General features: G+C 40.9%; 1 long non-coding RNA gene across 1 annotated transcript; it reads right to left on the reverse strand.

The window, feature by feature from the left end:
* Positions 1 to 1,227: 1,227 nt before the first annotated feature.
* LOC145516791 (uncharacterized) lies at positions 1,228 to 27,373 on the reverse strand. The gene is made up of 4 exons (XR_014061769.1): positions 27,308 to 27,373; positions 21,237 to 21,337; positions 3,295 to 3,395; positions 1,228 to 1,549 (listed from the first exon to the last, which is right to left on the reverse strand). It is a non-coding gene; the product is annotated as an uncharacterized LOC145516791 (long non-coding RNA).

Raw genomic sequence — 27,373 nt, forward strand, 5'->3', positions numbered from 1 at the left:
AGGGCTTCCCTGCTGGCTCAGTGGTAAGGAATCTGCCTGCCAATGCAAGAGACATGGGTTTGATCCCTGGTCCAGGAAGTTCCCATATACCACACAGCAACTAAGCCTGTGTGCCACAAATATTGAACCTGTGTTGTATAACTGGGAGCCACAACTGCTGAGCCCACACACCCTGGAGCATGTGCTCCACAACAAGAGAAGCCATCACAATGAGAAGTCTGCATACAGCTAGAGAGTGGCCCCCGCTTGCACAACTAGAGAAAAGCCCGAATAGCAACAAAGACCCAGCACAGTCAAAAATAATTATTTTTTTTAAAGTAAGTACAAGAGCTTAGCCTCCCAAAGTGGATAAAGCTCTCCTGAGGGAAATTAGGGAAGCCTTCTCAAAATAAGCATCTATTAATGACCTCTCTAACACAGAAAATCTATCAATTAACTACAGCCTGAGAAGTAACATAGTTCAGTTATACAGCACACCTAGTTCCCAGACTTCACACATCGAGGCCTTGTCAATGAGATCCATTTCCCATGAAGGATGGAAGAAATAAATTATTTGCCTTTACAAAGTGCTAAGAGACTTGTCTCAGGGGTTGTCTGGGGTGGAGAACAGGGATGGAGAGAAAGGGAAACACTGAAAGTGTTAGAGGAAGGAAAAAATAGCATACTTAACCTTTCACCCTTTCATAACTTTTGGATACTTTGCTATATGCATGTATTACTTATTCTAAAAATATTTTTAGACTTTTTTCTTTATGAAGTTTGTGCTCTATGTGTTTATGTGTTTGTGCTCTATGTTTTAAATTCTAAGTGACCTTAGAATGACCTTTTGTAAATATTAAGAGATTTTCTATGAATTTGTTAAGAGCAAAGACAAAAAGGCTGAGCAAATAGACCATGTCATAATTTCCCAGTAAAATCCCACAAAACCTTAAGTCCAGTTGCTCACCGCAACAAAGGTTCTCCTTCTCGTGTAGGAAGAACTGAAATGTGCTCTTGCCTCGCACTGGAGGAACAGGCTGGCCAGGGAAGGGTCATCTCTGCTCTCCCCCCCAGTCTGCAAAAGTGCTTGCAGGAAGATTTTGGTGTCCTGGTAAGAATCGGAAACCTCCCAAAACAGGGTGTGCAAGAGTCCCAACCACTGTTGTTTTGACATAAAGACTTGAAGGGGTAAGGGTGACCCAAGAAAGGAGTAGCAGGCCACCAACTTCCCGGATTGGGGAAGAGTGTTGCAGGGTTAGGTCCACACAAAATAAACTCTGAAATGGAGACGTGTCCGTAGGTGGCTTCCTGGGCAGGGCTCTCGGGGACATCACCGGAGAGGGAGTAAAGGAAGCAAAATTAGGCAAAAGGGGGAGTTGAGCTGTGATGTGGTCACAACAAGGGTGTCCGTAGACCCACGGAACCTCATGGCTGCAATGGCTCTCTGGAGTTGGCCCAGGCTGGAGCTAAGCCTTCACATGCCCTCAGGTCCTGGGCAGGCAGCTCTTCTTCAGCCAGTTTTCTGGGTGGGACTCAGTTGTAAGACATCAGCCAGCAGTACTCTCAACAGCTGTGGGGAGACACGTGCCTAGGGTCAGGGACACACGACAGCATCCACTAAAGAGCCATAGGAGGATGACAGTTCTCCCATCAGTCTATGTCCTATTGTTGAGATCACATCAAAATCTACCCATGTCATTCCTCTTTGAAACTCCTCAGCAGCTTCCCATCACCCACGGGAGCAAATAGATCTCCCTACATAAGCCAGTGGGGCTCTTCTTGGGCCTAAGGGGGAAATCCTATGTGCCATTTCTCCGAGGGCAACGAGGCTCCAGCCACACGGGGCTATTCACCAGTCCCAGTAACTACCATCCTCTATCATGGCACTGAAACTTCATATATGTTATTTCTTCTGCTAGAATGCTGTCTCTACTCTTATCTTGCTAGAGAATCCCTAATTATCCCTCAATCCTCCAAGTCATTTCCACAGAGAAACTTCCTTAGCTCTCATAGGCAGATCATACTCCCTTTACTCCAAGTTCCCAGACAATGTGTGCATCCACACCGGCCCTTGTAAGATAGACCAGTTCTGTACATCTGTATTCCCACTAGCTTGGAGGCTTCTTGAAAACAGAACCAGGTCTGCCATCTTTGTATCCCACACAGAGATAGCATTGAATTCAATGTTTGCTTAATGAATAAATAATTCAAAGTGGAAGAAATAGCAGTATTAGCTCCTTCACAGAAGAGCAGATGAATTCTGACAAAATTGATAGGAAAGTAAGCAGGAAGTATAGACATGAGGAGAGGCAAGGCATTTGTAGCCAGCAACGAGACAGAATCATTTGGCTTTCATGCTATCTTTGGTTCTTGGTATCTATTGTCCAAATTTAGCTTACTGGAATGGAGAGGATATTAGGGGCTCTTACAGGGACAGCAAAATTGCTTTTAGGGTACAGTAAGCAGAAACCCTCCCAAGGATGACTTCAAGAAAGAAGTACTGGGCTGCAAGATTAGACAAATGAGATGGTGAGTCTGAAGAAGAATTTCCCTCTCTGTATGTTCTCCCGGAGACTCTGCCAAGGACCAGAAGAGCACCACATGTGACTAACATGTTATTCAACTTTTCTGCATGGTGCTGACCAACAAAGGTGTTAATGAGGCAGATGGGCAATGGGGTTCTATGAGCTGAGGGTGTTTTGGCCAAAGATGAAGATGGTGCCAGGTAACAGACAGAAGGGAAAAGGGACTTGGGTTATTCTGGAGCTGCTTGCAAAGGAAAATGGAAGTGCAGACTCCCATCTTCCTTTGCCTCTCATCTCATACCCATGCTCATTCCCTCTTTCTACTCTCATGAGAAATGGAACTAGCCCAAACCAGCATGAAAAGTGGCATCTCAGGCCTATCTTGAGAAAGTAACTTATTTTCAGAATCCCCAGTGCAAACATAATACACTGGATAATAAAGCAAAATTATCTAAGGTCATTGTAAACAGGATTCAATCAAGTTTAGCTTCAATCAAAATGGATTTTAGGTCTGTCTTTATTTTCAAATCTTACTGCCTCATATCAGAACCAGAGACCTGTCATTTGGGGAGAAAAAAAAAATTATTCTATTTCTTTAGGAAATGCCAAGGGGCCACAAATTTTAATTTGCTCCACTTGGAGGGGAGGAAAGGAGCTTATTTAACTTCACAAAGCATACCTTCTCACGTTTCCTCCTGCTAACAAACCAAAGATCGTCCTCGACCAAGGTTTAGGTAGCTATTTCCAATATTCCAAGAAGAATGCCCAGTCAAGCAACTGTTCCACCCACCTGAAAGCTGGCTTAGGATTCCATTTGAATGTAGGAGTTGATCTCTAAATATAACCGTGAAAGCAGCCTCTGCCATCATCACCACACTTGTAGCTTCTCTCCTTCCAAAATAATAAAATGTGATGGATGGGTCTCCAGATTTTTTCCCTGAAAGGCTAGCTTGGGGTAGTGAGACAGAGAAGAACAGCCCCCTACTGTGACTCCCCAACCTTCTCATCGGGGTGGGAAGAGGAGTGGGAGATGCCGCCAAGCCCCAGCCCCCCAGTGCCCCAGTCCCCACTGGGTCCCTCTCAGAACAGATAGTCCCTAAGGTGAGCCAATTGTGCATGAGTGTCAATTAAACTCAGGAAAGTCCTTAGAGATGCACCTTCTCCAACTCCTCTACCCAGGGTTCCTGCTATAAAATTCAGAATCTCACCGTACCCTATTCCTGTTTCATTCTTGTCTCACCAGATGATATTACACTAACCAACCAACATTTGTTCATTATCAATTACATTCATCAACCCTGAGATTCTTGACAACAGTCAAGTGTGCTGTCAAGTGTGTGTTCTTCATCCATGGACGTTCAGCATCTTCCACAGTGCCAGGCACAGGGCAGATAAAGAACAAATGCTGGATGGATGGAAGGATGGATGGAGGGAAGGATGGAGGGATGAAGGAACAGAGCGATGAATTGCCTCAGTGTTGCACTTGGTAGGTAGAAGGACCAGTGATAAAAACCGCAGCTGAGGAGCTTAACTATAGCTGTGTCATGTAACTCAGGGCATGATCTTGGAACCCACACCAAGCTCTAGGGGCTCCAGGTCAAAGCATGAGGGTACAATGTCTCCCCCCCAACACTGAGTCACCTGCCCAAAACTAAATGCAGTTTGGGGTGGAGGTGGGCCCCTCCATAGCAGGCTGAGAAGAAAATGGTGCTGGGATAACCCGTGGAACAAACTCCTCATTAACACACCCAAGACAAGATCTCATTTTCTCTGTGCGCTGCTCACCCCTGTGAGGAGTGAGGTGGAGACGCAATCTAATCCCCGGGCTAGTGGGGGAGGTGTCGGGGCACTGCAACCACAGCCCCTACTGCCACATTGACCACTCATCCCAGATGGGACTGAGGAGGGCCTGGAGCCTGTTCATCTGTCCAGACAGCCAAGGTAAGCTGGGCTGTTATTCCCCTGGACAAAGACTAAGAGGCCATGGGCCTTTGAATAGAAGGTAGTAGGTTTTGTGGAAATGCCAATTTCTGGCCAGGCAGAGTCTTGCTATCGAGCAGAGACAAGTGAGCTACTATTCAGGGCATAGGCTTCCAGACAGGTTTCCTCTGACCGGAAAAGGAAAGGTACCAGCACCACGGTACTTGAGGGACAGAGGATGGAACTGAGCAAAAGACAAATCAGGCTGGAGTCAGATTACACTTCCTCAGGGCTAGAGTCTAGCTTCTGAGAGAACAAGGGCCACCATTTTCCCTTCACCCGCCCTGGACCACTGTCCCCAGAGAGCCCCTGGGATGCAGGGACCCAGATGGCTCTGTCCATCTAATTGAGAGCACGGCCCTTCTGCTGTGGGCTGTCATCCTGGCTTCAGCCTGATGAAATAAATAGTTCAGAACTAGGTGGAAACAAAGAACCTGCCTTTATGGAGGCTGAACCTGAGGCTTCCTGACAACACCAACCATTCATTTGGCTCTACTGACTTATTTCAATAAGACCCAAAGCGAGAGGTTTCAGTCCTTTCATGTTTTAGTTTTTAAATTAGCAATGAGATATGTGTGTGCTCAGTCATGTCCAACTCTTTTGTGACCCCATGGACTGTAGCCCACCAGGTTCCTCTGTTCATGGGATTCCCTAGGCAAGAATACCAGAGTGGATTGCCATTTCCCCCTCCAGGGGATCCTCCCAACCCAGGGATCGAACTCACATCTCTTGTTCATCTTACATTGACAGGCAGATTCTTTACCCCTGTACCACCTGGGAAGCACCAGTGGAATACAGAAAAGAATTTCTATCACGTAGAAAACTCTTTAGAGTTGTGATAATTGTTTCACAATGTATATAACTTTTTAAAATTTTTTAATCTTATATTTGGGCACAGTTGATTAACAGTGAATCATGATGTGGTACACCTGACACTAATATAATGTAATAAGTCAACTTTACCTCAATTTTTTTTAAAAAAGAAGTAAACTCTCTCCCACTTACACAATAGATGGCAACTGTTTCCACAGCAGCTGAGGTAAAGGAAAACAAACCCTAGGGACCTGCCTTAGGGTATCTCATTTGACTTAATTTCCCTTGATCCTCCCAACAACCTCATGAGGTAAGTATTACCATCTTCAGTTTAGGAGGATATCAAAGTTCAGAGAAGCTGACTAACACATCTACAACAAACAAGTGTGGAATCCATGTCCTTTCTTCTCCACCTATGGTGTTTAGCCCAGCAGAGTACAATCAACTGAGGAAGTTTTTAAAGCCTATGGGCACCCAAGTCCCATCCCCAGAGAGTCTGACCTAATTGGTCAGAGGTCTCAGACTTTTTTGGTAAGAGGATACTACATTGAAAACAGAGGGCATGTGAATCTTAAAAAAAGGTGCTTTACAGTTTTCATCTCATCTTGACACCAACACTAAGTCACCTACCATGTGATTCCTGCCTAGCCATGCCAGCAATTCCAGTAAGTCTTAGCTAGGGTGGAAAATTTGGGTGACAACTGAACATTTTTTGTAGCTCATAAATGCTTTTAGCCTACCTACAAAGTCACATTGTGTCTCCTAGGTAACTGGGTCTATTTTCCTTAAATTGGGAAATACTGAGCAAGGAGGATGACAACACTTGCATGGAGATTTACCCATCCTTTAACTGGAAACTAATGTGTGGTGGGACTGGTGGTAGCATACCTCTGTGATTCAACGGGCTTCCCCAGTCACAGAGGTAGGAGGAAGGCGAACACTGAGCTGTCTGGCAGGGAAAGTTTGGAGGCATGAATAAATTACCCCATGTTTATAAAGTGCTCTGGCCAACTTAAGTAATAGTGGAGTGTCAGGGCCTGGTGTTACTGGTTTTCACACAAGTCCCAAGATTAATTGCTCCTCTTACCCTTCTCCCCAGCCCACGAGTTATGCTCTCTGTCCAGCTAAGTCCCTCTGCACAAGCCCTAGTAGAGGGCAATGTGAGGGCTTGAGTCCACCCTGTGGGAAGGCAGGTAAACATGTATCAGATGTTGCTGATACATCCTATCAGCAACCTTCCCCCTCATAACAGGAATTCATTTGAGCAGGAATTCATCTGTTGTGAATTCCCTGGGCTTTAACACAGGTCAAGGAAGCAGTGCAATAAGAGGAGCTCTGGTCAAGGATGGGCTGTTCTTACTGGGAAGATACCTTTGATGAAACACCATTCATTTTCAAATAATTAGGTGATGCAGGCCCCAAGTTAACAAACAGGAAGGGTCTCCCACTCTTTTGCAGCCTTTGCTCCTTGGTACCATTTCCTCCTTGACCTTCTGTTTCAGCACAAAACCAGTAAGTTTTCATAAGCAAAGTCAGTCCTTTCTTGAAATGTCACTTCCTGAACAAGGGACATAATCAGCTTCTCACAACTGAGCAAGTCTGACCTCATTGCTGGCTGCCGCTTTGTCAGGGAAGCCATTGTTGAATGTCTTTGACTTTGACAGTATACAATTTCAAGTTTAGATTCAGATGACATGTGTATTTGCTATTGTGTCATTTATAGAACTTAAGAATGTTAAAGTGAGAGGGCTGCTTAGAGATCTAGTCCATGTCTTCCATTTTAAGAGGAAACTAAAATGCAGAAAAACGAAGTCACCAGTCTGAGGTTAGCCCAAGCACCCAGAACTCTGCCCTCAGCCCTCCTCTGTTCCTTATCCCACATTCGGTCTTTAGAAAAGTCCACAAGTTCCATGAGTTAAGTGACAGCACATATTAATAACTCTCAGCCCAGATGTCCCCACTGAACTGTTGCTTTTCTACCCCAAACCTCTCCCCATCCTCTCCCCCTACCCCAAGCCTTCTTCCTCCCAATATACTGCACCACTCTTCCGGAGTTACTTAGATCCAAAATCTTGCTATCACCCTTGCTCATGATCTTTTTGCTTCAGTTCTTTATGTTAGCTAAACAATTCTTTGTAGATTTTAATTGATATTCCCAAAACAAAATCCAATTGATTGGAGGAAACTGGAGCCCATTATACAGAGTGAAGTAAGCCAGAAAGAAAAACAACAATACAGTATACTAATGCATATACATGGAATTTGAAAGATGTTAACGATAACCCTATATGCGAGACAGAATAAGAGACACAGATGCATGGAACAATTTTATGGACTCTGAGGGAGAAGGTGAGGGTGGGACGTTCTGGGAGAATAGCATTGAAACATGTATATTATCATATGTGAAACAGAACACCATTCCATGTTCGATGCATGAGACAAGGGCTCAGGGCCGGGGCAATGGGATGACCCAGAGGGATGGGATGGGGAGGGAGGTGGGTGGGGGGTCCAGGAAGGGGAACACATGTAAACCCATGGCTGATTCATGTCAATGTATGGCAAAAACTATTACAATATTGTAAAGTAATTAGCCCCCAACTAAAATAAATAAATTTATTTAAAAAAAAAAATAAAGTTGCTTCTTAAGGGAAAAAAAAAAAAATCCAATTGAACCAGCTCATATTTTGGAGCTGTCTATAATTTTGAAAGCATTATACAGATGAGGACATTTTAGGCCAGAGAATTAAGCAACTTTCTCAAGATTACATAACCGGAAAGTGGCCAAGGAAAGGAAACTTGTGGAAAGATGGAAGAATCCTGGGAGTGATGGGAAGAAGCCAACAGTATATCCACAAGATGGCCTGAGACAGGAGAATGAGCTGGGCCATGAAAAGAGGATAATACAGGAGGAGATGGCAGGAAGCCTTGCGTTCCTAACTGGGGTGAAGGGAGGGATGACAATATGGCTTGAAGGATGGAACCAGGCTTTACTCTTGGCCCTGAAATCTCATGCTGTCTTGAGTAAATGCCTTCCCTCTTGAGAGTTAGTATCTTCTCCTATAAAACAGGGATAATTATATCTAAAACCTTGCAGGTCTGCATAGGGATTCATGATCACTTGAAGCAAGATCACAACAAAAGGTATTATTTCTGAAGTAAATAATTCTATTGCTATTGCTGATAGATTAGTCAGGGGCAACATATAAACATCAGAAGAGATAACTAGTCAGAAGTCTGTTGTTGAAGAGGTTTCGGGCTCCACGGTTCAGCTTCAATATTGCTCTGACGATGTGGACAGTTAAGCACTGGGCTACTCATTCCTTAGAATTTGATGCATATGGGCTGGCTGGTAAGACAAGCCTAACTGTCCATATGAAATCATCTCATCATTTGAGTTACACAATCTGGACAGGCAGGCAGAAGGTAGCGCTGTCCCCCGCACACTGCACAGCCTAAAACCATGTGCCCAGAGCTGGCGGTGCAGCCAGCACAGCGAAGCCCCAGTCTAGAGGAGACATGAGTACAAAGCAACTCACCAGTAGCAGGCGGCGAAAACGCCAGTAAGTTTCTGAGAACATCTTGAAACCCAGAATCCAGGTTTTAAATATTAATTTGACTTCAGTAAGAAAGAGCTAGTTTTTACCCATTAGCTGAAAGGCACTTCAGCTTCCACTTGTTAGTTTTAAGCAATAATGTTTTTTTAAAGAGACCAGTTCTGCTCCCCACGAGGGAGAGAACTGGCACAAGCAAACCCCAGCGGACTTGGTGTCTTTGTCGTGTGGGAGCAGAAAGGCAGTCAGCTAGCATTCCACATGTGCCTTCCTCAGGCCGCCAAGCCTAAAGCCTGCCCAGGGATGCAATCAGTCCCAACTCAAGATCAAACTCCCTCCACGATGCAAGATGGAAAAGTACCATTAGCCAAACCACTGGGCAGAGTTTCAAGAAACAGCCATCTATTTCTGATTCTTTTCCACACAGCAAACAAACAAAATACAGAGCTACCAGCCCCCAGGTCACCAAAAACCTATGTTCTATTGCTGCCTGATGCCATCCCACCCTACACACACCATGCCAAGAAAGGCGCAACGAAACAGCTTGGTGCCCCAATTCCAGACCCTTTCTCCCTCAATTTTAGAGCAGAATCCATCAGAGTGAGAATAATTTCCTTTTAAAGTAAATGTTAGTTTCATTCTAATCAAGGCTTGGGAAAGAATCAGGAGAAAATTCTTCTCGGAAAAGAAATCTGAAGGAAGAAGTTGGCAGAATTCCAACAAACATAGGTGTTAAAAAAAAAACAACTAACAACATGAATCTGCTCCCTAGCTAGAAAGAAAATATATTGTATATTTAAGGCAGAGAAGCAACATTGCATAACTTGAAGGGGGGTGGGGGTTGCATTCACTTTATAATCTATGTGAATAGTGCCCCCTGGAGTTGTGCAGTGTACAACCTGTGAAACCAAATTTAAACAACCTCAATTCAGGATATCTATGTCAGAAAAAATGCCTATAATAATTTCCACACAGGTGTAGTAGCTTCAGGTTATTAAAAAGTTAAGTTGCTAAAGATTATTCTGTAGAAAACTCTTAAGGTACACAATAAAACCCAAACTTCCCACAGAATCACACTCTAAATTATAACCAAGGAGACCTGGTTAAACTCATCTAGTTTAGTCCCTCACTACGCAGATGAGGCTATTGAAGGTCAGAGATATAATGTCTTGCCCAAGGTCAACAAGCCTATCTAAAAAGGTGAAACAGACTTTCTCTACTTTCTATAGACAGCCGAAAGGGGCCACTTTGCTGTGATGGGTATTCAGTTCACCCAGACTCCAAATGGAGTCTTAGTCATCATTTCACATTTTTTGAGCACCTTCTCAACGCTAAACCTTGAAAATACAAAATAGTCCCTCAAAAGATTCCCAAACCATGGGGCAACATAAGTAGGGCAGCTTTGCTTCAATTACACACATTTAGTCTAGAAATTGAGAACTCTACTAGAAACATTTTCAGGCACAAAGGTAGCATACTCTCTCTTGGGCCGTGAATGGTATGGTCTACTGAACAAACCCTTATTTTGGCAGTTTTTTAAAATGTGTTATGTCCTCGTTGGAGCTGACTGACTTCTTTGAAGCTGTTTTTGTCTGTTGGTTAAATATTTATTTGTTAATATATTTACAAGCCATATTATTTCTGCAATAGATTTGGAGCCATTATGACTTACTGGATAAGTATTACCTATTTAAAATCAGGCTATCCAAAGCATGAAAACCAATGGCCGTTTACAGGGAGAATGGGAAACTTACGAGTTACTGAGGTTGGCCTTTAATTTAAATTTTATTTTTAACACTGTCATTCTACTCTTTATAATAGGAGTTTTATGTGTATTTGAATGTGTGTGGTGAGAGCGAGGTGGGAGGAGAGAGAAGCCCTTTTACCAAAAACCAATGCAATTAAAGTGCTTTATGGACAAGCTGTCTGCCAAATTTCTTATTTAAATCAAAGACACCTTTGAGTTAGTTACACAAGAGCAGGGCAGAAAGCACCTGCAGTCACGTCTGTTTCTCATTTCGTACTCATGTAACTCAGATGCCCCGTGGCTTCAGTGAAATCTGCTCCTGCGTTGAAATCGTGTACACCACGTGGCAGCTCAGTTTGAATTTGGAAACAGGAGCTCAGGAGGTGCCACTCAAACATGTGGCTCTGGTTTTCCCTGAGTGTAACATGAACAAGGGAGTCATGTTATGGGCGCCAGTGCCTCCAGCTTCACTGTAAGTAAGAGATACGGCAGCACTGTGTTCCCATTCAACGGTGTTCCCCATTACCCCCTCCCCATACAAGTTCCCACTTCAGCGTTCACGAGGGAGGGTCACAGCATGGAACAAGGTGTACAGTAAATGTCCACGTTGACAGTCCGTGTTCTGTGCATGAATTTACAACCATGTCCTGACACAGAAAAAGGAAGCCAACCAGAATTCACGATCCAACATTCCCAGGTAGACAGCTGTGCATGCCTCCTCTGTGTAGATTCTATTTGTGGCTGACATAAACATAGAAAGGATTCCATTGGTCTGGAGAAATTGCAGTGACGTAAAATTAATGCCCAGTAAAAAACAGTACTCTTAGGTTTAGACCCCAATTTCTTTTCATTTTATCCCAAAGAGGCCTCTTTTATATATTAGCACTAACCACAAATTCTGGATATTTTTTCTTTCTAATCACGTTTTAGAATACCAGCTCCTTGTTTGTCTCTTCATTTGTCCCATTGACTCAACAAACATAAGTGAGTATCTAAGCATCTGAGCTCTCAAGCATCAAAGATTCCATAATTATGAACAGCAAAGACTTTGCTTTCATGGAGTTTCCTTTCTAGCCAGGGAAGGGGAGGAACTGACTTCAAACTAGCTAAGTGAAGGCGTGTTCCAGTTAAAGTCAGGTCTCCATGTGGCATTCCAGATTTACACAGGATAAATTGGGATGTGATAATTTGCTTCAAAAAAAGATTCAATATTTTACTAAAAAAAAAATTACAGAAGGATTTCCTTTCAATCTAAAATTCCCAACCATCCTTCTGCCTGGCCAAGTCATTTTATTTATTTGGAATTTTTGAGGATTCCATCAATTGTTAAAGTACTCCTATACTGTTCTGGAGTACATCCCCTAATCACCAGCATTCGTACACATTCATTTTTAATGCATAAAAGAAGTGCCAAAAGAGAGTATTACTTATTCCAGAACTAAAAAACATACCCCACTCTGAAGAGACTGTTCAGCAGAGACTACAGGCAGGCCTAGAAAGAAAGATTCGTAGGGACTCAGTACTGTGGCTTCCCTGGGGCTTCTCCGTATCCTCTTTACCTCAGCCAAGGACAAGGAAAGTCTGGCATTGAGGGGGATTTTCTTTTCAGTTTCTCTGGATTTTTCCCATTGACTTGAGTGAAGTTTTGGAAAAGGAAAAACAACAAAAGCAAAAAACACGAATGCAGCTTTTTAAATGAACCTGGTGAGGTGAAGACACCATTTTCTCTCCCAACACTTTCAAATATGTGGATACTTAATTGTCTGTCACCAGAATCTCTCTAAATGAGCACCGCAATTTGGCCCATTAGCAATTAGTGAGAACAGTTTCTTCACCGAGCTTTGTCTGAGAAACAGAGAGCTGCCACATCAAACGCACAGACTTAGAAGAAATGAGAAAGATGCTGAAAAGATCATTTCTAACATTACAACTGGCCTTCTGTTATTTTCCCCACCCTGGGGTTTCTCCTCAGGCCTGTTAGACTGCTTTCTGCCTCCTGGTCCAGCTGCCTAGTGGTTAGCTGGCACAAAAAGTTTTTTTTTTAAGCACCAGCCCTACCCTCCTCTGTTTAGGAAAGGTAATGCCATATCATGCATTTCAGCCCCACAGATTGGAAGGCTATCCTATTTATATAAGGGAAGCAAGAGTGAAACCAATGCTGGGTGTTTCCACAAGCCTTTCATCTGCCCAACAAGGATACATATGGAAAGGTTGCATAGGAATTAGGTAATTTTAGGAAATACCAGTACAAAAGGATATTCAGAAGTCAAATGAGCCATTCTGCCATTGAAGTGCTTTGCTTGAGATTAAAGATTCATGCTCAGTACAGTCAGGTCTCTTACATTAGCCAAAGAGAAATCTTCTTAAGGAAGAGAGAAATGTACAAATAAAATGAGACCAAAATGGGAAGAAATTGAGTGGATTTTTTTTTCTGTCCCAGGGTTAGATCAATCCAAACAGGCAACAGACGAAGCCAAGTCTCCATACACATGTCACAACCCTAGATCCTCAAGGTCTCCCCTGGTCTTAAGTGTATGGGTTCCTATTGTGCTGACACATTGGAAAACTGCACTTGACCTTCAGAGGAGGACCAGGTTTTTTTTCCTGCCGCTTAGACACAGCACTCAGAATTCATCTTTGGCTGTGACTCATACTAAATAGCAACCATGCAACTATCTTGGCAGGACGTGAGGGCACAGAATCAGTGTTTGGGTCAAGCAGAAGAACTCAATTTCCCTTCATCCATAACAGGCCACTCCACCTGATGGGAAACACTGAGCAGAGATGTGCCCGGGGGTTCCACATTTACCTAAGTCTCTCATTACAAGTTATTAGTCCATGTCTTTTATTCATGCTGCCATCTTCCTCAACTGAAAGATAAAAATTAAAAAAAAACAAAAAACTGAAGATTATTTTTATGGGGAAAAAAAAAGTTTCCTCGGGCACACTCAGGTTACCGACAACTCCTAGCATACAAGTCAAACCTTGAACTATTTAGTACTCTGAATACAGACTGCGGGGACACAGAGAAGAATCCTTGAGAAATCACTCACAAAGGCCATAGAAGACTTAAAGTCCATGTATCAAAATGCCATCCATTCTCTGGAATTATCCACACTGTAAGAAGTTAAACTGATGTTATGATGTAATGTAACTTGTAACACTTTATGATGGCACCGTGGCCATTTAGAGCTGCCTGCCAAGTGCTGGGCATGACCCCTAGCACTAGGGAACAAAATCCTATATTTCAAGTGGCCACACAGGTCTCAGGGTAAGATAGATTTCAAAATAGGCACTTAAAAAGGGAAAGATTCATCTGCGTGTGTTCAGTCATGTCCGATTCTTTGGCATCCCCATGGACTGTAGCCTGCCAATCTTCTCTATCCATGGAATTTTCCAGGCAAGAATACTTTAATGGGTTGCCGTTTCCTGTTCCAAAGGATCTTCCCAGCCAGGGATTGAACCTGCATCTCCTGTATTGGAAGGCAGATTCTTTACCACTACTGCCATCTGGGAAGCTTGACTTCAACTTGATATTGTAATTCCTGATAGGTTCAATCAAATGAATGGTATGAGGAATGCAGAAAGACCAACTCCATTCATGATAAGAATCATTAGGAATTCATAACAAGAGGAAGTACAAAAAGATAAGAGGATTGGTGTTTAGAGTAGAACATACTGATGTATGCTTCAGAAAGTTGGCTTTTTCATTTCATTTTCATTTTTTCTGTACAGTGTAAGTAGACAGTTTAGAAAACTTTCCTGAGACTTCCATGGAAATCCATCTTTAAGACCTTGGTCTTACTGCCTCCATTCACTGTTTCATGTTCCTCTTCTGTGCCAGCATTGTCTCTCATTGCCTAAACCAAGACATCAGCAGCAATCAACTCACTCTGAAACTCAAAAGGTTACTGAAGAATTCGGGATAAGTTTGCCCTCTATATATTTTGCCCTATATAATAAAGATGGGACAGAGCTCTTTTACTTTATGAACTGTCCTGGTGTAATATAACTAACATATACCACAAAATCTACAGACCACTGTTCCAAACATTATTAGAAGGGTCAGGATATACTGCTCTGAGATTCTTGAGAGTGAACCAATTAGCCTGTAGAATTGATTCTGATTACCAGAATGTTTGAAAGTCTATCAACTCTTCTACCCATATTTATACTAATCCATATCTGAGGTATTTTCTAGCTCTAAAATTCCATAATTCTCTAATTCTGGGCATCATTTTTCCCTCCCTCTACCCTTCTAAGATGCTCTTATCATTGGGGGGGAATGTTCATTTATCATCCCCATCTCTAATTCCTTCTCTAAAGAGAACCAACACATTCTTATTGGTGGAAACTCCATTTCCACAGTGTACATTATTTTCAAGGATAGTGAAATGATTACCACCAGTGCATCTGACCTACTTCAAAAGTAGGTCAACTAGAAGGGGATTCCTGGTCAAATCTAAAGGCAGAGCTAAGGAAACAGTTAACTGCCCTCTCTACAAAAGTTTTGGTATTATTTAAAGACTATTAGTGCCTACTTTACAATTTTATTGGTGTTAATGTCAATAATTTTAGACCCACTTAACACTTTCGCTAGTGTTGCTTAAAAAATGCTGGCAGGTTATAAAGATAGCATTAATTCTTGCCTTATAAGCTTGCTCTTTTTGTCCTAGAATGCTGTGTGATGTGATTTTTCACGAATAATTCTGAAAAAGCCATCCCTGCTGAAATTCCATGCACAGAGCTAAAAGGCTTAAAGAGTCGTAGATTCAAATTACCCAAATCACAATCAGATTTGATACTCTAGGCAGAGCAAACAATAGGTGGACAGACTGACCATTGTTCACAGACGTCTTTTCTCATCATACTTCATTAACACTAGGAGAGTGTTCATTTCTTTGTCTCAGTTGTGAAAACACATGGAGGATTTAATTCATACATTGAATCACACTGAGTAATTCAGATCTCAAGGGTAATGTGTGTTAGCTTACATTTGTTGGTTTCTGTAAGGAAAATGGGCATTTTAATAAACTGACAGCAGTTAGAAGGGCACAGTGGTTACACCGGTGGTATTCAGTATGGGGTTTCCGACCGTGGGTCCTGGGTCTGCCTCCTAACCAGTGACCTACATAATCTTGCTAAGGAAGATCCCCAATATGATTACTTCATATATCGTTCACGCATTTGGTCAATGGCAATGAACATCATCAACTGTTGTTTCTTGCACAACTATAGTGATTTATTTTATATGGTAATCATTTTTTGTATCAGGTCCTATGCTTGGCATTGAGATGAATAAAACTCAGCTCTCGCTTTCAAAAAGCTCACAATTCCCTGCACATAACTAACTATAAGGTAGTGAATGAGAATAGGAAGAAGAGAGGGGAGAGCAATGCCTGGTGTAGGCTGAAAATATAATTAACCAGCCTTGAGATTTCCATTGCTCCATAATGCAAATGCCACCCACCAGAGTCTGTCAATCTCCAGTTACACCCTTATTTAGAAAGAAGAAAGAAGACATAGATGAATAGGGAGAAAATACTGATATTTCTCATTGACTTGTAAATATGAAAATGTCAAGCAATGAAAAGTATATACATTTATATACAGATTATGAAGTAAATATTTCCCCTAAAATACACAAGTTAATAGGCTGAAATCCACAGAGAGGAAAAAGTTCTATACCCAGAGTTTTATAGTTTGCAGCCCACCACTCCTCTCAAATTTCTTTAAAGCTTAAATACTGTCATCCTTCAGTTTCACCAATGTCTAGGATGCAGCTAAGATAGCTCAACAATAATAATGCATTTGAAGCCACAAAGTTCAACTCAATAGACATTTATGGCAAGCATACTTTGTGCCAATATCCTCATTTTAATAGTTTCAATTTCAAATAGCATTCTGAATTAGAAGGATTTTATTATTAGTTTATACAAAGTTTCAGGCCCCCCACCCCTTACTGGAAAAACACATAAGAATATTTTTTAAGTCTTCATTTTTATAACTAAATTTTTAAAAATATTTAAAATAAAGGAGCAATATTACCAGTCATAGCAAAATCATCAATATTTAACTATTCTGAAACCAGAAATCTTAAAGTTAAGGAAAATGAACAATAAAATCTCAAGTGAAAATTACATATCCCCAGTGAACACTATTATTTAGGATTCTTCTATCTCACTAGACATAAGTCAAACATATTCTGATTAAACACCTACTATGTTTAAGGCACATAGTTACTAGAAGAAGAAAGAAATCATTTCTACCCTTAGAGAATAACATTCTAACAACCAGTTTAACTGACTAAAACTTCCAAGCAGAGTATTATTTTCACTTTTGAAATAAATGAGTCTGAATATCACCCTAAGAATGAAACAAACAAAAAAAATCTGATTTAGCTGTTTTTCAATGGAGCAGAGACTTGTTTTACCATCTACTAGATAATAAATCAAAATACAAACTCAGGAAATATTGATATATTTCCTACATGATAGGTGAGCTTGAATTTGGAAAGATGCATTCAAAATGAAAATTCTATTTCAGTTACACAAACCTCCAGCTAATGAATATCCTTGATTAAAGTTTCATTTTCATAAGCAAACACCTATAACAATAAAACAAATCAAAAAGAAAAACAATACTGGAATAAGTAGTGATTGAGTTCAAGTTATTCAAAAGAATAATTCAGTCACTGATGAGCAAGTTAATCAACATCAAATTTAAACTACAAAAATTAAACTACATGAAACAGTGTGTCACTTTACTTTTCTATAATCTTCAGTTTTGAAGAGAATGATACCCATTCAAAGAAACTCTCAAGTTAGTAATATCAGAAATACAAAGAAAGAGGGGGAAAGGGAAAGAGTAACAGTCACTTCAAAATGATTCCAAACAGTGCCCAACCAGTTTATTATAAGAAATATTTTGATAAAGTGGTGATTTTCAATGAAATTGGAGTTTTTTCCAATTTAGATTGATATTACCCAGTGTTTATATAAATCTGATATTTGCTCAATATTATTATCCTATGTTATGAACTCTATAAATAAATATCTAACATTTTAGTAGGCTGAAAATCAACTGTGTAATATGCTCCAAACTACATTTGAAAAGCATGTCCAATTAAAATATATCTCTGTGAAAAATGCTTCAAACAGCTAAACTAATAGAATATTAAATACACACACACAAAAAAAATCCAACAGGTTTTCATTATGTTTCTGCTGTTAAGTTACTTAACTAGGATTACATGTGCCGTTCCCGTGTTTGGAATCCATTAAGATAGTTCAGATCCCATCAGAGCTAAGTCCACAAGACTGTCCCAGTTCTTTCATTAGACTGACAAATTCTTCTTGTCAAATATGACTTGAAATAAATGAGCCATTATAGTAACCTTGGAATTAACTGTGTTATTAAAAGATAATGGTTCTTGTTGTAACTAATTTTGCTCTGTTTTAACATGATGGTATCAGAAGAAGCTTTTAACTATTTAGACTTTCTAAGAAAAGTCCATAAAAGGTGAATGTTTAGCTTGAATGCCAGAGTCAGATCCAAACTGACATATATTTTTACGGTTTACAATTAAACCCTCTCACTGTTTCATTCACCTAAGGAGAACTGGTGTACAGCGACCAAGTTAAAGAATAAACCAGGGTGGCAGCTCAGAGTTGGAGGAGTGTTAACTTTTCAAGTTCTAGTTCTGCTAGTATGTGGCTATAATCAAAGGCTCAAAGATAACTTAAAATGGCCAAATAAGGTCTTAACACACGGATCTCTCACAGATAGCAACTATAAACACTAATTCAAAACAAAAAAGCCCAGCTACCTGAAGACACTGGAGAGCAACCAAGAGCAGGCAGAATCTGGAAGGAAGTTAACACTTGAAAGAAGGAAGCAGCACTGGGTGAGCTCCCTGTTTTCATGGCTTCGAGGATGAGGGCAGGATCGCAAGAAGTAAAGAGCCGGAAATGGGGAGCTCTAAATTCTGGGTGTAACCCTCCCCACATCTCTGGCAACTGAACCACAAGTGTGCGGGCAAACTCCAAGCAGCTCAGCCAAGGATAAACCAACTCCGCTGAATTGAAACGGCCATCCAAATGATAGCAGTTGCAGCTCTAGGACAGTTAATGGCCTACTGTAACAAAAAATATCAACTCTATTCAAGGAAATATACAATACTCAGAGTATCCACAACAGATCATTCATAATCTTCGGAATATAATCCAACAGTGCTCTACATATGGAAAATGTAACCATTTCTCAAGAGAAAAGATAACTCTAAGAAGACAATCATAAGATGGCCCAGATGATGGAATTTCCGGACAACTTTAAAGCCACTATTGTAACTATGTGCAATGACATAAAGAAATATGTACTTTTATTAAATGAAAAGATAGGAGATGTCAACATATAGCTAGAAATTATTTTTTTTAAAAGAGAACGAGTTGAAAATTTTAAATCTGGAAAATAAAATATCTGAAAAATAATTCACTGGACAGGCTTAACAACAAAATAGAGGCAACAGAGAGGGAAGAGTAAGTGAATTAGGAGATAGATCAATAGAATTGCTCTAATTTAAAAGAAGAATAAGAATAAAAGAAAAATAAAAGCATTTTAAGAATACTTTATTCTTAAAATAAGGGAAAAAATGAACAGAAACCTAAGGGACAATATCAAAATAACAATTACCAAACATAACGTAACCAAAATTCTAGAAAACAAGGAAAAAGAGAATGGACCAGAAAATATATTTGAAAAGTTAAGAGCCAAAAATTTCACAAATTCAGTAAAAGATATAAATTTATAAGCTCAAGAAGCTTGGTGAAACCCAAGAAGTATGAATACAAATAAAACCATCACTAATCACATGATAATTATACTGCTAAAAACCACTGATTCAGAAAAAAGTCTAGAAAAAGCATCACACATAGGGAACAATGATTCAAATTGTAGTTGACTTCTCATCACACACACAAAAAACAGAAAACCAAACAATGCATTTAAAGTTTCAAAATAAAAATAAGTATAAACTCAAAATTCTTGATTCAGTGAAAATATCCTTCAAGAATGAAAAAAAATGAAGACATTTTCAGACAAAAGGAACAAGTTTATTACTGTACCCTGCACTATGAAAAGTGCTAAAGGAAGTTCTTCAGGCTGATGGAAACTTGAATCTTCAGGAAGGAATGAAGAATATTAGAAATGTTTTGAAATTTTTTTATGATAGAATGATGGAAAAATAATTAAAATGTGTAAGTCACTCAAACTAATCTAAATATGCTAGCATAAGAGAAGGAAAACAATACCTTGAGGAATATATGTGAACAAGTTTCATGAAAAACATTAATGATTATTAAAAAATATATGGTATGCTTATAAACATGTTCAGAATCAGGGGAAGTTACAAAATTCTAGTGTTCAGCTTGGCATTTATATAACAAGAATTTCATGGATACCTATTATTTGTAATATAACATGCTACATGTTTCAGATGTTCTGCCTGAAAACAAAAGTAGGTGGTTTTAATTTCCAAACTAATACCATAAAAAATTATTGGTAAGCCAGGATTTTCAGAAACTCAGAAGCAAAATGCAAAATAGCCAAAAACTCTTAAATAATCAATCTGCACCTTTATTCTAAGCCACCTCCAACAAGTTCAGCTGTAGAGAGAGAATCCCTATGTTGTGTATCACCTGCTCTAAGTTTTTACTTAATTTGCTCTTGCAAAAAAGTGCAATGTTAAGTCACCAGATTATGTTTTTGCTAATGTAGTTTCCCATCAAGCTATCAAAGTATACATGTCTCAGTGTAGCATACATAAGCAAGAAAGGACAAAATAACCCAACTGTTTCATTCCTGATACCTAGAAATTGGCATTGACTCCAGACCCATGGAAAGACAAATGGCTACTTATTTACCTATCTTCATGACATTACAGGAGAAGAGAATGTCAACCCACTAGAGCATTCTTGCCTGGAGGATTCCAAGTACTGAGGAGACTGGCAGGCTACAGTTCATGGGGTCGCAGAGAGTTGGACACAACTGAGTGACTAACACCATGACATTACAAGGGCTTCCCAGGTGGCACTAATGGTAAATAACCCACCTGCCAATGCAGGAGACATAAGGGGTGAGGGTTCGATCCCTGGGTTGGGAAGAACCCCTGGAGGAGGGCATGACAACCCACTCCAGTATTCTTGCCTGGGAAATCCTGGTGGGCTACAGTCTATAGAATCTAAGAAAGTTGGACACTACTGAAGTGACTTAGCAGGCACATATGACATTACAAACAAATTAAGCAAAAAATGCATGTATACATATAGTACATAGGAAAACCAAAAAACGCTAAGCATAAAGCTTGAAATATTTTTAGAAATGTTGATTCTGGGAGAGATTCAAATGCGATGTTCCTTAAAGAATTCTAAAATCTGTAATTTCTCCCATTCTCTTTTCTCTTCCCATCTGGGAAGGGAATAAACTATTTCTCCTCTTGCTTAACTGTATACCCTGGTTGATTTGGGCCAGAAATTACAAATGTTCTATATAGAGATATCTTTATCAAACATTACTGAAATGTCAATTACATAAAATCATGAAAGAAGGTATCAGAGTTTCATCTTAAATTCCCCTTTTGCTTACTTGTATTTCTGTTTTCCATTCCTATCTCTGTACCTTCTTCCAAGCCATTTTCTGATATGGAAATAACTTTCCATCTCACTTTGCAGAGACATCTGCCTGTCCTAGTTGAAAAAAGGAATTAAGGAACAACTTGGTATATATGGTGATCTGGTTAGACAGCCATCATCTCCCACTTGACTCTGCTGTGTAGAATCAGACGTTATTTTCATTTGCAGTTGGAAGTTCATGTTTTATAAGAGGAAGCAAAAAGAGAAGTCACTAAAAACACAGGTGCCCCTGTCAAGACTAAATTGTCAATCAGGCTTGTTCGTAACCTTGGCAAGCAGAAAAAGGATATTTATGGGCTGTGTGGTCTTTGAAAGCAGTGACTAAAATCATTTAAGAGAAGCCAAACTATGTTTTAGGACTTTATTTTGCCTATAAGCCCAGTGAAGGTCTGTCCCACCCAAATCTTTTGTACATTTTATGTAAGTGGGTTTCAGACAGTACTATTCTATCAATGCATTCCACTTTCCCAAGGAATTCCCTTTGCATTTCTTAACTTTAGAAAATTAAATCTTTCAGTAATATGTTTCATCTTTACATTCTAAAGAGCCAGAAAAGCTGATTGATCATCATCCAAGAGAAGAGACACAGGCAGTCCACTTCACTGGCTGGTACACTCAACTGGAAATATATTAGTGGTGGTAATTGCTCAAGGATTGGGATTGAAAGGATGGGTTGCAGTGGGGAGCCTGCTTAACAAACATTGCAGTTAACACCACCTACATGTTGGAGGGTGAACTAGGTAATATACAAAAGATGAAATTAATATGCATGTTCGGTCCCTAAAGATAGCCAGATGGCTGGCTACACCATCAGATGTTTCCTCTTTGCCTTTGCAGAGAGAATCACTCCTTTGTGCACTGAGTGGTACAGTTGACATTTTCTGTGAGCATGGGCATCTGACGGCGGATGAAGCAGCCTAGATAGATGGCCCTTAGGACCGGGAGCTCAGAGCTATGCCGGGAGTCCCCAGTGGTCAGAAGGTACAAGGAACAGCAGTCATAAATTGAATAAAGGGCGCATTTCGCAAACACAATGCTGACCACATCACTGTACACTCATACTGCCCAGGGAAGAAAGAAGGGAAACAGAAGGGCTGAGGCCTGAAAGGTTTATTTTCTCTTGGCCTCGGGAGCCCCAGGTGTCCCAGGTTCCCCACTCAGTGTGGTCAGGCTGTGACTAGAGCCATAAATGTAAAGCCCTTTTGTTCCAATTCACTGTTAGAAGACAAAGGAGCCCTTATTTGTCTCTAAAGTAAGCAGCTGTCTCCACAGTTTTTGTCATATTCCAAAACGGCATATTGCAGAAGGCAGTCATGTAAACTAAGCTCCAGGCAGAGAGAAAAATCTCAGTCCTGAAGACTGGGTGCTCTGGACACACCTAGCACCAAAAAAAAAAAAGAAAAAAAAAAGCGCCTTTCCAAAGCCCCCTCTCTTTTTCCTTCTGCTTCCTTTGTCCTTCTGCCTCTCCATCTAACTGCTCTATTTACGTTTACTAAGATTTCTCCAACTACCAAACAACTCAGCAGCCCAAAACAAAAAGGCCAGGGACAGCCCCTGATGCCAGGACAACAGGCCGCATCTCTGCCTCCCCATCTCCTCCCCAGGGCTTGGAAGACAAAGAGCACACTGTCCCGCTGGCCACCTCGGCTCCTCAGACCTCTGCTCTGCACCTTGCGCTTGATGCCTCTCTGCGGACTTGGGAAGAATGCGCTCCTCATCCTGTAAATAACGTCGAGAGGTCTTCTTAGGCAACCGAGGGCAAAACACATGGGTGGCCTAAAGAAGTACAACCTCGTGGGCGTTCTTGGTTTACTCAGTTAGCATGGTACTTTTCCAATAGTGAATAAATCTTGATTTTGAAAATCAAATTCTATCTTAAAGCCCTGGCAGATCTCACAACTTAGGTCACTGTGCTGTATTACTTTCTGAACCGCATTCTCTATAGGCGTTCTTAACTGAAGTTCATGACTCCCCTGGCATCTGTGGCTAGAATTTATAAAGGGTATGATCCCTTATGGGGAAAACGTTTACCTTTATTTTCAGGAATGACTCAAGCATTGTACTTCTATTACAACTGTAGGCAACAAACCATAGTATTAGCAATACCGGTAATTTTGTCAACAATTGAGATCTCAGATATCTTCATATCATGTTAGAGTTGTTACCAATATCTCAAAATATTACTGAAGCTAAACTTGAAAATTATAGTCATGATTAGATTGCTGCTAGACCTTCTTATTTATTGCATTACTAATGAAACACACATATTACTATATCATCAATGTGTTTATTTTATTGATGACTTTATTTCAATCCAATTGCTTTCCCTTGCAATGCTATTATTTTAATTTATACACCAAAAATATTATTCTAAGGAGGCTATAGGCTTCACCAGACTATCTAGCAGACCTGTGGCATAAAAAAGATTAAGAACCCCTGCTATAAACTAAATGAACCATTTGTTCTTCCCTCAAACACATTCTATGCTTTGGGCCAACGCAATTTCTACTTTCAGAATATCTTCTTTCCTTTCTTCCTGGCCATAGATCAAAACCTTATCTCCCCCTCATTGTGGAGACCAAATACTGCCTCCTTCATAAAGCTTCTTTGATCCCCTTGCACCCGTCAGGATGGTACCCTGCGCCCCTCTTTTCACATTATCACTTTCTACCTTGTAGACATTCTTGATCCCCTCTGACTAGGCTGAAATCTCCTCAAGGGCAGAGACCCTGTGCACTTCATCACTGAGCGCCCAGTGGCAACATCTGACAGCTCAACCTGCTCTCACTGCTCCATTCTCTACACTCCTGTTTCTCTACATTTCCAAACCACAGAACTCCTATGCATGTCACTTCTCTTCTATTCTGCAGAATAAAACCAAGTTCCTCCATCTGGCGTTCAAGGCCCTTCCCAAATTGGCCACCTCCTACAGTCTAAGTGTTCATCTCTTCCATCTCTTAGCCCCACGGATAATCATTTTGCAAACTCCCACACAGATCCCCCACTTCCCTGCTCTCATTTATAACAATCTCTCTTCCTGGATTGTTCTATGTCCTCCTGAATGGAGAGGAGAAAATGACACCCTCCACATTTCCAAAAGAGCCTTTCTTTTCAAGGAATTTCTGGCCTGATTCACACAGATAAAGCTGAGTTTTATCACTGAAAAACACTTGATCACAAATTTCCATTCAAAAATGTCTGGTGTTTTATTATTTTGTGACAGTTTTTGAATGTTTCAGAGCCGTGAGGCAGGTTGAAATCATATATCCCCCTTACAACTGTCCACACCTGAAATTCAAGGCCATTGCCAAACCCTCACCCTCCTACCCATTGATCTAGCCCCAAAAGCTGACCTACCTAGCAATTCTTTCCACCAATTTTTATGCAATTTCCTTGGCAAACAAATGCCCTCATCACCATGGAATAACATCAAGGAAGGCTAACCCCAGATGCCTTATAGCCATCTCCAGAAGATACTGAAAAGCCAAATAGTAATGCAAGCATTTCCCAACCCACCACAGATCCTTCCTGCCTTCAATGAAACCCCTTCTGCCTTGGAAACTCCTACCATTTGGCTCTGTCACCTTCTACCTTTCCTTGACTTCACCCCCAGCCACTTCCTGTGGATGTCCAGCGATGTCCGCTGAGGATGAAGGCACTTGCTTACACTCTCCACCGTGACTTGGGAACCCAACCTCTGATCTCATCATTCCTAAAACTTCCGTACTCCATCACTCTTACTTACTCTACACATAAGCAACAACTCCTAACCATTCCCTAGGTTCACACAAGACCTTATCTCTGTGTCCTAAATCATTAAGCCTGGTGCCAATACCCTGTTCCCTGAATATCACCATCTATCCTACCAGTATTAATGCTTAGTATTCCATCTAAACATTCTCTTCTCTCTCTTATAGAATCCTCCTTTCCCTTTATACATTCAGCTTACTTGAATCTAGAAAATAAAACTAAAACCAATTAGTGATTATAGTAAGTAGGAAAAAATGTATCTTTATACATTTTTATTAAAAATGTATCTGTATACTTTATATAAAAATGTGTCTGTATACTTAACATAATTTTGCACTCCCATCCCACTCCCTGAATCCCAATAACAGACACTTTAAAGAAATGATGCCTTATTTAATCAGGGTGTCCCCAGAACCTAATATACAGTGCCTGGTATATAACGGATACTCAAAGAGTAAAAATTCCATCCAGCCCCATGAGTTTTTTCCCCCCTATGTCTTTATACTCACAAATCTACATACTCAGTTGAGAATTCTTATCTAAGCTCAGAGCCACAGTTTCAAATGTCCAGTAGATTCTATCTGGATATCTGATAAGAATCTCAGTGACTCAGTGAGTCCAGAATTTAATGCTCTCCAGCCTCACTCCAGCTTAAGCGTGCTGCTCATCCTACCCTAATAAATGTCATCACCTTACACAATGCTGGTCCCTAGAGTCTCACAGAACTTACTATCCTCCTCTGTTTTTACTTCTGTATCAACTAGATTCTCTCTTTTAATGTGTGTGTGTATCCGACTCTTTGCGACCACCAGGCTCTTCTGTCCATGGGATTCTCCAGGCAAGAATACTGGAGTGCATTGCCATTTCTTCCTCCAGGGGATCTTCCCAACCCAGGGATTGAACCAGTGTTTCCTGTGTCTCCTGCACTGACAGGTGGATTCTTTAAGTCCTCTCAAATTGATATCACATGTATCTTTGTCCTGAGCCACCGCTGACACCACCCTTACTTCAGACCATCTTTATCTCTTGCCTGGACTTTCACAGTAGTCTCCTGTCTTGTCTTTTCTCTAATCTCCTACTTAGATAACCATAATAGTTCCCATACATTTCTGGATAACCTTCAAACTCTTAATCACATCCAGTGATACAAAATATCAAGCTCTATCCATCTCTCTATCCAGGCTTGAACCATCTAACTTCTAACCAGGCTTAGTCCAGAACTCTAAGTGCTTGATGAAAGCAGCTGCTTAATAAATTGAAGAAATATCATTGTTCACTTTTTTTAATGCATAAACTCTACCCAAACCAAGTTATGTGCAGTTTCCCAAACACACCACATCTAAGTCTTGGCAAGACTTGCTATTCTCTCCTGCCTGGAATGGTTTTCAGTTTTGCCCTGATATACTTGAAAACCCCTACTCAATATTCTGGACCTAAATCAAATAATTCGGTGAAGCCTTGATAGAGTACCCCCAGGATGAGCCTCAGGTCCTTGCTGTGTCCCCAGTGTTCATTACAGACCCTCCATTTGGTGCCTAGCTCACTTCATGGCAGCTTTTGTTTACAGATCGGATTTCTGTATTGGCTTGAACATTCCCTACAGGCATAGACCACAGCAGATTTTTCTAGGTATCTCTGTGCCTAGGAATGTACTTGCTGCAATGCTCAAGCTATTAAAAAAAAAAACTTCATTAATCAGATCCTCCAAGGTCTACTGCAGCTGTCAGCACTCCTGCAAAGCTGCCTCATCAGAAATGTGTTGTCCCTCACTCTGTCATGACACTTATCACACTCTGAAGACCCACTGCTCACATTTGCAGGGCCCAGAGTGAGAGAAACAGACTGTCCAGTAAAAGAGGCTCATTCTATTTTACCTGCTTTGACAAAATATCTTCACAGTGACCCAGAACATCCGGTTGGAATTTTAAATTCTTGGATTTCTCCAAGTTCTAGCTCAGAACCAGATGAGTAAGGACAGTCAGTCATGGGGCTTCCTGGGTGGCACCAGTGGTAAAGCATCTCCCTGCCAATGCAGGAGACATAAGAGACGTGGGTTCAATCCATGGGTTGGGAAAATCCCCTGGAGGAGGGCATGGCAACCAACTCAGTATTCTTGCCTGAAGAATCCCATGCGCAGAGGAGCCTGGTGGGCTACAGTCCATGGGGTCACAAAAGTCAGACACAACTTAGCAACCAAGCAATCCCCACCAATACTGAAAACAGAAATATACTCCCTAGAGCAAAAGAGTCAGCAACACACTCCAGTATTCTTGCCTGGAGAATCCCATGGGCAGAGGAGCCTGGCAGGCTACAGAGGGTCGCACAGAGCTGGACACCACT

Source organism: Giraffa tippelskirchi, chromosome 8, assembly GCF_054371585.1.
Source record: "Giraffa tippelskirchi isolate mGirTip1 chromosome 8, T2T-mGirTip1v1.2.pri, whole genome shotgun sequence".
Classification (NCBI taxonomy): domain Eukaryota; kingdom Metazoa; phylum Chordata; class Mammalia; order Artiodactyla; family Giraffidae; genus Giraffa; species Giraffa tippelskirchi.